Source organism: Salvelinus fontinalis, chromosome 2 (genome assembly GCF_029448725.1).
Source record: "Salvelinus fontinalis isolate EN_2023a chromosome 2, ASM2944872v1, whole genome shotgun sequence".
In the NCBI taxonomy this organism is placed as follows: Eukaryota; Metazoa; Chordata; class Actinopteri; order Salmoniformes; family Salmonidae; genus Salvelinus; species Salvelinus fontinalis.
Genome location: NC_074666.1, coordinates 86962608 through 86972686, shown reverse-complemented (window position 1 = coordinate 86972686; position 10079 = coordinate 86962608). Strand labels below are relative to the sequence as shown.

General features: G+C 39.1%; 1 long non-coding RNA gene across 1 annotated transcript; it reads left to right on the top strand.

The window, feature by feature from the left end:
- The first annotated feature begins 3451 nt into the window (after window positions 1-3451).
- Window positions 3452-7543, top strand: LOC129830403 (uncharacterized). The gene is made up of 3 exons (XR_008755516.1): window positions 3452-3678; window positions 5371-5422; window positions 5907-7543. It is a non-coding gene; the product is annotated as an uncharacterized LOC129830403 (long non-coding RNA).
- Window positions 7544-10079: the final 2536 nt, after the last annotated feature.

Sequence of the window (10079 nt, the reverse complement as noted above, 5' to 3'; positions counted from 1 at the left end):
CGCGACTCGTCAGTGAAAAGCACTTTTTGACAGTCCTGTCTGGTCCAGCGACGGTGGGCATGTGCCTATAGGCGACGTTGTTTCCGGTGATGTTTGGTGAGGACCTGCCTTACAACAGGCCTACAAGCCCTCAGTCCAGCCTCTTTCAGCCTATTGCGTACAGTCTGAGCACTGATGGACGGATTGTGATTTCCTGGTGTAACTCGGGCAGTTGTTGTTGCTGCCATCCTGTACCTGTCCCACAGATGCGATGTTCGGATGTACCGATCCTGTGCAGGTGTTATTACACGTGGTCTGCCACTGTGAGGACGATCAGCTGTCCGTCCTGTCTCCCTGTAGCGCTGTCTTAGGCGTCTCACAGTACGGACAATGTCATTTATTGCCCTGGCCACATCTGCAGTCCTCATGCCTCCTTGCAGCATGTCTAAGGCACGTTCACGCAGATGAGCAAGGACCATGGGCATCTTTCTTTTTGTGTTTTTCAGAGTCAGTAGAAAGGCCTCTTTAGTGTCCTAAGTTATCATAACTGTGACCTTAATTGCCTACCGTCTGTAAGCTGTTATTGTCTTAACGTCCGTTCCACAGGTGCATGTTCATTAATTGTTTACGGTTCATAGAACAAGCATGGGAAACAGTGTTTAAACCCTTTACAGTGAAGTTATTTGGATTTTTACGAATTATCTTTGAAAGACAGGGTCCTGAAAAGGGGACGTTTCTTTTTTTTGCTGAGTTTAGTTGCAAAGTAGGTAAAAAGTAGTAAGTAGTTGAAAAGTTAGTATTTAGCTAAAATGCTAAAGTTGTCCGTGATGACATTCGAAGTCGTTACATGCCCATCCATCCACCCCGACCAACCAACCTACTTTCTTTTTTACTTAAGTAACCATATGTTTTTATGTAACCATACCCAAATTAGTATGATATTTTACATTTAGTATTTCAGATTTACATTTACTATGTTAGGTCTAGTCTATGTGACCTGGCTGGGGCAGATGCTCAGTAGAAGTTGAGACTATGTAGGCCTACTACATCAGAGCAGTTCTCCCCCCAATGGAAAATACCACAGGTTAACATCTCAATTCAGACGTTTGCTAGGGTTTTATTTCAATATTTTTCGTTTAGATTAGTATTTTTGAACTATTCCAGAAAGTCAGACAAGTTTGGGTAACCACTTATCTTTTTAGATTTGTATTTTTAATGTATTATTTACAAAATTTAAATGTATTAAGGGGTCATATCCACTATGCTTAGTGACTAGTAAAAACAGGTCATTTTCAACTGTAAAAATGTATTGCCTTTTAATGTAGCATGAACACAACCAGGCATGATGTTTTCATCTGATTGTCAAACAAATTACTTAAAAAAGTAGACTAGCTGCGCACGTTCATCCACTAAAATAATCCCAACATCCAAACAGTTAATTGTGCACCCGCCATTTGAAGAATGGAAAGAGACGTGTGTTACAAACAGCAAAAAGTGTATGTCAATTCGGTGATTGTCATAAATGGTCTACTTTTTTAGCTCAAATTGATTGACGCGTCTTGTTTCCCACGCGTGTCTACGCCAGTCATCTCTGCCTTGGCAAAATGTCAGTGTTAACTTCGAACCAGACATTCGCTCATTTCTATTGCGACTGATAGGCGGTAGTGATACATTGTGGTGTAATAGCCTACAGTTTTCACACCATCTAATTATTGTGATGCGCTCATGCTTTACCCGTATGGCGTACTGCCACTATTTATTTCGCTGGTACTCTGTACCAGGCAACATCCTAACTTCAACAAGCAGTGCTGAACATGAACAATTAACTGGTTAAAACAGATTTTAATAGTTCAAAGCTAGAATAAACGTTAAAGCAGACTATCATACAATCACATAATATTCACAGACCTTTCTCAATCAAACCGGTATTCCTTTTCAATCTCATCAAACAAAATAATAAAAAGACAGAACCTGCAGGGGAAAGGAGTGCACACTTCTCGAGCATTGGCTTGTATTCTTGTACACTAGTGATGCGTGATTGATTCCTAACCCGACAGTCCCCGCTGGGCGGGCAGATGTAGGGTCATGAAATATTGTCTGGGTGAAGGGCATGTTGAAACAATACATAAAAAATATCCATAAATGTATAATTCTTGTGCAATTTATATCTATAGGCCACATTGAGGTTTTTATTTTTGTAATTGTTTGGCTCTCTGGCAGTAGTGTGCTTTAGGGCAGGGGTATCAAACTCATTCCTTGGAGGGCCTAGTCTCTGCAGGTTTTAGACTTTTCCTTTCAATTAAACCCTATAGACAACCATGTATGGGGAGTTCCTTACTAATTAGTGACCTTAATTAATCAATCAAGTAGTACAAGTGAGGAGCGAAAACCCGCAGACACTCGGCCCTCCATGGAATGAGTATGATGCCTTTGCTTTAGGACCTAACTTTAGGCCTACATGCACGAAATAGCCTACACTCCAATCGCGAAACGCTTTTGGGAGCGGGCATAAAAAGTTAATGTTGAGCCACTCAGGCAAAAAGGGCAATGCCTGAGTTTAATTCAATAAGAGAAAATTAAGCAAAATGGAGAGTTTAAAATAAATAGAATAGAGGGCCAGAAAATGTTTGGGAAAGATTTGGTTTAGTGGTAAAAGATGATGATAGCAGTACAGCACCTAAGTTATGTGTGATTATTGTGAAGCACTATACAAATTCGACAGTCAAGACAGGGACTTCAAATAGGCCAATGGCACCTCAAGGGAACTGTAGCCTACTGTTCAGGTGGGTTAAATGGGAACTGGAATCTGGACACTGACTGTAGGTCTGTAACCTCTCACATAGTCTTATTAGTATTAACTCCTGCAGAATTAAGCATTTCGCAGTAAAATGACTTTGGAACAGTAGTGGAGAAATATTAGTTATTTCTTTAAGCATCTTTAGATAAATTTGCACACAATGCATCCCTGACCAACTCCAGAAGTGGTCAGCCAGATCTGAACACAATCAGACCACAAAGTGACTTTTGAGCGTCTAGACCCGTCTTTTCAATGCGATCTTCGTATTCTGATAGGAGAAGTCGCATGTAAGTGGCATGTGTGCACACGACCAAAAAAAATCATTCCGCCGTCTGTGAGGGTGTTTTCACATATGGTCCGCTTTAAAATAACCGATCTTAGTCCTCTTTAAAGCAAAATAACTCTGTTCTCTTTGAATTCCCACTGCCCTTGCCTTTGAAAGAGGAATGAGTCCTCTTTGTATTCATTGCTATGTTTATAAAAGAACCAAGAACTTTTTCCAACATTCACTCAATGCACTCTGGGTTTTTACAAAATGCAGGACCAGCCATTCCATCAGAACAAGTATGGGTATATGCAGCTCGATATGATCCAATCAGCTAATTGGGCAGATTTGTTGCCACTCGACTGTTTTGCATGGCTGATTGGGCTGCACTACGAATCGATAGTAAGCCGGCGACCAGTGCTCTGGCTTTTGTTACTCGCCGACTTGAAGAGCTTCCTACTGGTTATCATGGTCGTGTTGCCGGCAGGAGCAATGTGGATTTTTTTTTCTCTCACATGATTTTATTTAATGTAGGATAGCAGCCTACACAATAAATAACTCATTAATAACCATCTAGATGTCACATTGATACATGGGAAATAGCTACCTAGTAGCCAATATCAGGGTGACAGTCCAGGTAAGCACACACATACAACGCATGAAGCAACAGTACACCCATCATCAATACTGACAATGTACAATTATTTGTTGTAAAACTATCAGTGAAATACAACTCAGACTCATCCTCTGGCTTCAACGAGAGTCCAAACACTCGCGGTATTGTATCTCAATGTATGGTGGTTGCGTGGTAAGAAACGGTGGAAGAAAAACATCGCTCAATTAAACCCGTCTAACCACAGAGTTTTTCTGTCTTTATTCTAACGTAAATTAGAGCGCTTTACACACGCCCACTACTTTCCTTTCGACACACACACACTCGCTTATACTCCAGACGCTATATTGGGATGCAGCTACCTCCTCTATCAGAAGGTGTTATCGGACAGCTAGATGTACTTACTCACATTTTGGAAGAGAATAGATTGCATTTTGTTAAAAGATGAGCCATAATAATTATAATCAGAAGATAATATTAACATGTACATTTATTGACAACAGAATAATTAGCATAATAACTGCAGATTATGCTGTAAATAATGCTGTAATTGAAAATTGCACGCCCAATGTAGGCTACTGCCCCTTTAAGAGTTAGCGTTGATTTTGTACCCTATGTTGTGACCAAATATGTTGTCTTTTCACACTATTCAAACCCACAATGGAATAAAATATTTTTGAAGCTCCCTTAGCCTAAATATCACATATTGCAAACAAACAATCTAAACATTGTGTCAGTACAAAACTCCACGTATATTTTGTAATGTCTGTGCATCCTTCACAATCGCTAATCAATATTCAAAAACAGCACATGTTTTGTCCGTGAACCTGCACATCATCATCTTCTTTCTTTTGTGGCACCAATGTGAGGGGTTATGGCAGGGCAAATAGTGCTGCAGTAGTAACTGCAGGGGTAACTCTTACCCTACGAGGTCCAGAGCCCGCTGTTTTTCTGTTCTACATGATAATAAATACACCCATCTGATGTCCCGTGTCTAAACCAGTCCCTGATTAGAGGGGAACAATGAAAGAATGCAGTGGAACTGGCTTTGAGGTCCCGAGTTGAGTTTGAGGGGAGTGTGTGGTGCGGGAATAATTACAAGTGAACCTGGGAGCTTTGTGTTCACATTGCCCTTAAAAAGGGAACCAGACTGTGGAATTCAAGTGAACCAAACAGGCCACCTCTCGAGATGGTCTCAGTTCCGGTTCACTTCTGGGGATCTTTTGAGGGTTCTGAGTTCCATTGGAGTGTTCACACTGCACAATAAATTAAGAGAACTGCACTTAGTTCTCAAAAATTGTCTGATTGGAACCAAATGTAGTCTACAGCGCATTTTCTATATTTGCAGGTTAGGGTCAAGTACAGGCCTCAGATTTTCCCTTTATCACATATAGTTGGGGTTGGGTTATTAACAATTGTGGGTGGGGGCGGGATAACAAACAGCTGACCTGCACACAACTACCAGACAAGTCTGTGGGCATGCCTCAGTGCAGATGTGCTCGAGTAGAGATTCAGGAAGCTACAACAGGAACAAGACTAGTCACAAAACGTGGCGATGCTTTCAATTGTGTAGGCAATGCCATTCACGTTTACATAGATAAAACCCTAAACATCCCTTGTCTGTCACAAATGTTGGACTCATCAGACAGCATTCTGCAGTGATACGCCATCCCATCTGGTTTGCGCTTAGTGGGACTATCATTTGTTTTTCAACAGGACAATGACACAACACACCTCCAGGCTGTGTAAGGGCTGTTTGGCCAAGAAGGTGAGTATTTATAGACACACTACCGTTCAAACGTTTGGGGTCACTTAGAAATGTCCTTGTTTTTGAATGAAAAGCTATTTTTTTTGTCCATTAAAATAACATCAAATTGATCAGAAATACAGTGTAGACATTGTTAATGTTGTAAATGACTATTGTAGCTGGAAATGGCTGATTTTTAATGGAATATCTACATAGGTGCACAGAGGCCCATTATCAGCAACCATCACTCCTGTGTTCCAATGGCATGTTGTGTTAGCTAATCCAAGTGTATCATTTTAAAAGGTTAATTGATCATTAGAAAACCCTTTTGTAATTTTGTTAGCACAGCTGAAAACTGTTGTTCTGATTAAAGAAGCAATAAAACTGTCCTTCTTTAGACTAGTTGAGTATCTGGAGCATCAGCATTTGTGGGTTCAATTACAGGCTCAAAATGTCCAGAAACAAAGAACTTTCTTCTGTAACTCGTCAGTCTATTCTTGTTCAGAGAAATGAAGGCTATTCCATGTGAGAAATTGCCAAGAAACTGAAGATCCCGTACAGCGCTGTGTACTACTCCCTTCACAGAACAGCGCAACTGGCTCTAACCAGAATAGAAAGAGGAGTGGGAGGCCCCGGTGCACAACTCAGCAAGAGGACATGTACATTAGAATGTCTAGTTTGAGAAGCAGACTCCTCACAAGTCCTCAACTAGCAGCTTCATTAAATAGTACCCGCAAAACACCAGTCTCAACGTCAAGAGTGAAGAGGCGACTCTGGGATGCTGGCCTTCTAGGCAGAGTTGCAAAGAAAAAGCCATATCTCAGACTGGCCAATAAAAAAGATTAAGATGGACATAGGAACTCAGCATCCCGGAGTGGCCTCTTCACTGTAGACGTTGAGACTGGTGTTTTGCGGGTATTGTTTGTTTTTAGTCCTGTCCTTCCTCTACCCTCAATCTATCCAACTATTTTGGATGTCCATCTAGTTTGAGTTTCTATTTGCCATATATATTTAACTGTGCTGTTTTACAAAAGTTCTGAACCTATATACATTTTACATACACAGTATATATTAGTTATCTTGTTATTAGTCCCACCCTTCAGCTCCGTTCAACCCCTCCAATCTATCTCTTAACACAATCCATATTGGATTTCTATTTGCCATATATTTTTCAACTGTGCTGTGATGTTTCACAAAAGTTTTGAACATTTCTATTCTCATAGTTTCTACAGATTGATTTTTGCTGAAGGTATTATTATATTATTGATTGATTATGACTTTTCAAATCACCCAGTAGTGCTATCTGCAGAGTTAGCTCCAGGTAAATGTTGTAATTCTTCAGCCATTCCTGGACCTGTGACAAAAAACAAGCTACAGTACCAAAATAAATGATCGAATGACTGTCTCTTCACAGCAAAATATGCAGAGCTGGGAAGGTTGTATCCCCCATATACTGTATATAACATTATATTGGTTCCAAGAATTTTGTATATTTCTTTAAATAGAAAATTCTAAGTTTTGAATCTGGCGTTGTTTTGCCTATCATTTTATAAACCATGTGCCATGGAATTGGTACATCAAAAATCTATTCCCAACTATTTTGCAATCTACACTACCGGTCAAAAGTTTTTGAACAATTCAAGAGTTTTTCTTTATTTTTACTAATGGAGCTCAAAATGTCCATATATTTTTGCTAGCTGCATGTTTGACGTACTGTAACTTCACCAGTCCTATTTATGATATAATTTACAAAGAATATACCTTTTTTTTTATATGTTTTTTTTTATCAATTAGTATATTTTAGTTGAATTTGTTGTATTATTTGTTCTGTCTTTTCTGGTGGATTAAACTGAAATTGCAACAAACTTTCTATGGCTTGTTTTAAAAATAGCGATATTTTTGGAGATGATTTCATTTAAAAAAGAAAAAAAAAAAAAAAAAAGTGAGATCTGAATAAAGGGAAAAAGGCCATTCTTGAACATGGGGTGAGACATTCTTACTAATTTGCTAGAGAACCAGTTCGGATTAAGTATAACTTTTGTAAGACTGACGCCTTTTGTGAGAGGTCTAATGCTTTTGTATTTAATATTTTCTGCCCTCCGAATTCATATTCGTTATATAAATAGGCCCTTTTAATTTTGTCTGGCTTGCCATCCCAAATAAAATGGAAATCAATATTCCAAATCAAGATGTGTTTGCTCATGACCTTGTTGCACTTGCACAACACAGAAGTACATGCATGTGATGCATTTATACTCAAATTTGACATGGTTTTGCGCATGTGCCAGATTATATAAATTTCAACTTCAGTACTGGCGCTCTAAAAAGTTTGGTAAACAATACCCACTGGGCACACACACTGACTGAATCAATGTTGTTTCCACATCATTTCAATGAAATACATGGAACCAATGTGGAATAGACTTTGAATTGACATCCATGCCCAGTGGATTATTTTCCTGTGGATGTTTTGTCTCACATTTTGAGCAGGTAAAGGACGAACTGCACAGGCAACCGGTAGAGTAAGTTCAAATGTAATTTTATTAAACATTCTGGCTTGTAAGGAAAATTTCCAATATTTGGCAGTGATTTGTTTCAGACTGTATACCAAGAAGTGTGATTTGGCAAGAACAAGATAAACACAAAGTAAGCACTTGAAATCACTTGTCACGATCGTCTTCTTGAAAGACAGTGGACCAAGGCGCAGCGTGTGGAAAATACAAATTATTTTATTTAGAAGAGAGAGAAACCACGAAACGAACACTATACATAAACTGAAACAAAACAACAAATGACCGTGAAGCTACAAACGTTCAACATAGACAATTACCCACATAAACCTAGTGCCTATGGCTGTCTTAAATATGGCTCCCAATCAGAGACAATTAATGACATCTGTCTCTGATTGAGAACCATTCAGGCAACCATAGACACAGCTAGACACCTACAAGTAAGTCTATTGGCGCAAGTGTGTGCACAGGCATGTATTTTGCCATCACGAAATGATCAAATGAAGTCAAACCATTCTATAAAACCACACTGTAGGTCATATTAGGCCTAGATGTGGGGATTTTTAAATAATCATCTGTCGGTAGCTAAATTAGGGGGTGCTAATTTCCAAGAAATGTAGTCTACGCTGCAGTGAAAATAATTAATTATTTTCAAAATCATACTTGGTGACTGACTTCCTTTCTCCAAACAGCAGAGGGCAATAGTCACATGGCTGAATCTTATATAATTTTGTAGAAAATAGCAGCTTATTATTTGGCATTAAATGTTGCATTAAATAGTTTGCTCTAACATGTACTGTGTACTACAATACAGAGGCACTGAACACCAGGATACGATAGAATGAAGGAAATCAATGTAATGATATCATCATACAATGTTTCCCAGTAAAATGCATGGTCTACACACTCTTCTTTTATGTAAGGTCTATGGTTTGCACTCTAGTCTGAGCTACTTGGGAGAGATGCAATTGGATAGATATCATAATGATGAGAGGTGCTGCTGGGATGCACAGTATCTAGTCACTGTGTGTGCTGAGGTCAGCTTAAAAGAACAGGAAATGAAGCCATACCCCAAGCATATGGGAACTAAATGATCTGGGCATGTGGAGGCAGCATATGGATTAATCTGTACCTCTAGGATCTGTATCTAGGTTACCTACTTTACCTTACTTCTAAATTCCACTAACCCAATAGCTTTAGCTACAGCAAAATAATAGCTGAAGGTCCAAGAAAGATATTGAGGAAAGTGACTCATGGGAATTAAATACACACATTTACTCATCACATCCTTGCGTCTTTAGATCGGCATCATTTGTAGGTGTCAAAACCGTACTACGTTCAGTGTAAAACAATAAGGGAAATGCATGAACCATTATGCCTACATCATTTAATGTTTGACATTGTGTCTGATGTCTGAAAGTAGGCTATATATTACAAAGCTCGCTGTGACTCTCCCTCCCATCTCAATTTTAGAGAATATAAAGGACAAATTGCATTAGTCTAATTTCGTTCTGTGCTATATGACAGGAGACATGCTGATTGGTGGGTAGAGGAGTAGGAGGCGGGCACAATGAAGACTCAAATTACAATTGGTTTTATGCTGGTGACCTTGACTGCTGATTCCCTCATCAGACTGATTCTCTTTCCTCTAACACCGATTTAAAATATATATTGTTTTACTGTCTCTCTGTTTTGCGTTTTAGTAGATCATGGAGCTAAATGTTGTATTTTGATAGGCTAATATGTGTATGTGATTGTTTACATAAAATTCAATTAAGCTAAATCCATCACTGTCTGATGTAGGCTATATGGTGAGGCCATTCAGCCAAGACGTGGCAGTCACGAATTGATTCCACCATCCTACTTGTTGTACATTTTGTATGTTGTGGTGCATTAAAATTCCAGTAGACCAACTTTATGTCAGTCTGGATCTGTGGGAACTGAAAAATACCACCTCTCAGATTTCATTAACCCCATTATCATAGGGCCCCACCCTGTACTATAGGAGACCCAACCCCCTCATTCTTGCAACCCAAAACAAAAAAGCAATTATTTATGTCAGTCTTACAATCAATGTTTTTTGGACTGTCCTTAGATCAGGAAGTATTTCCTTAATTGTCAACTGCATGATTATGGATAGGCCTACATTTAAAAAAAACATTTACTTT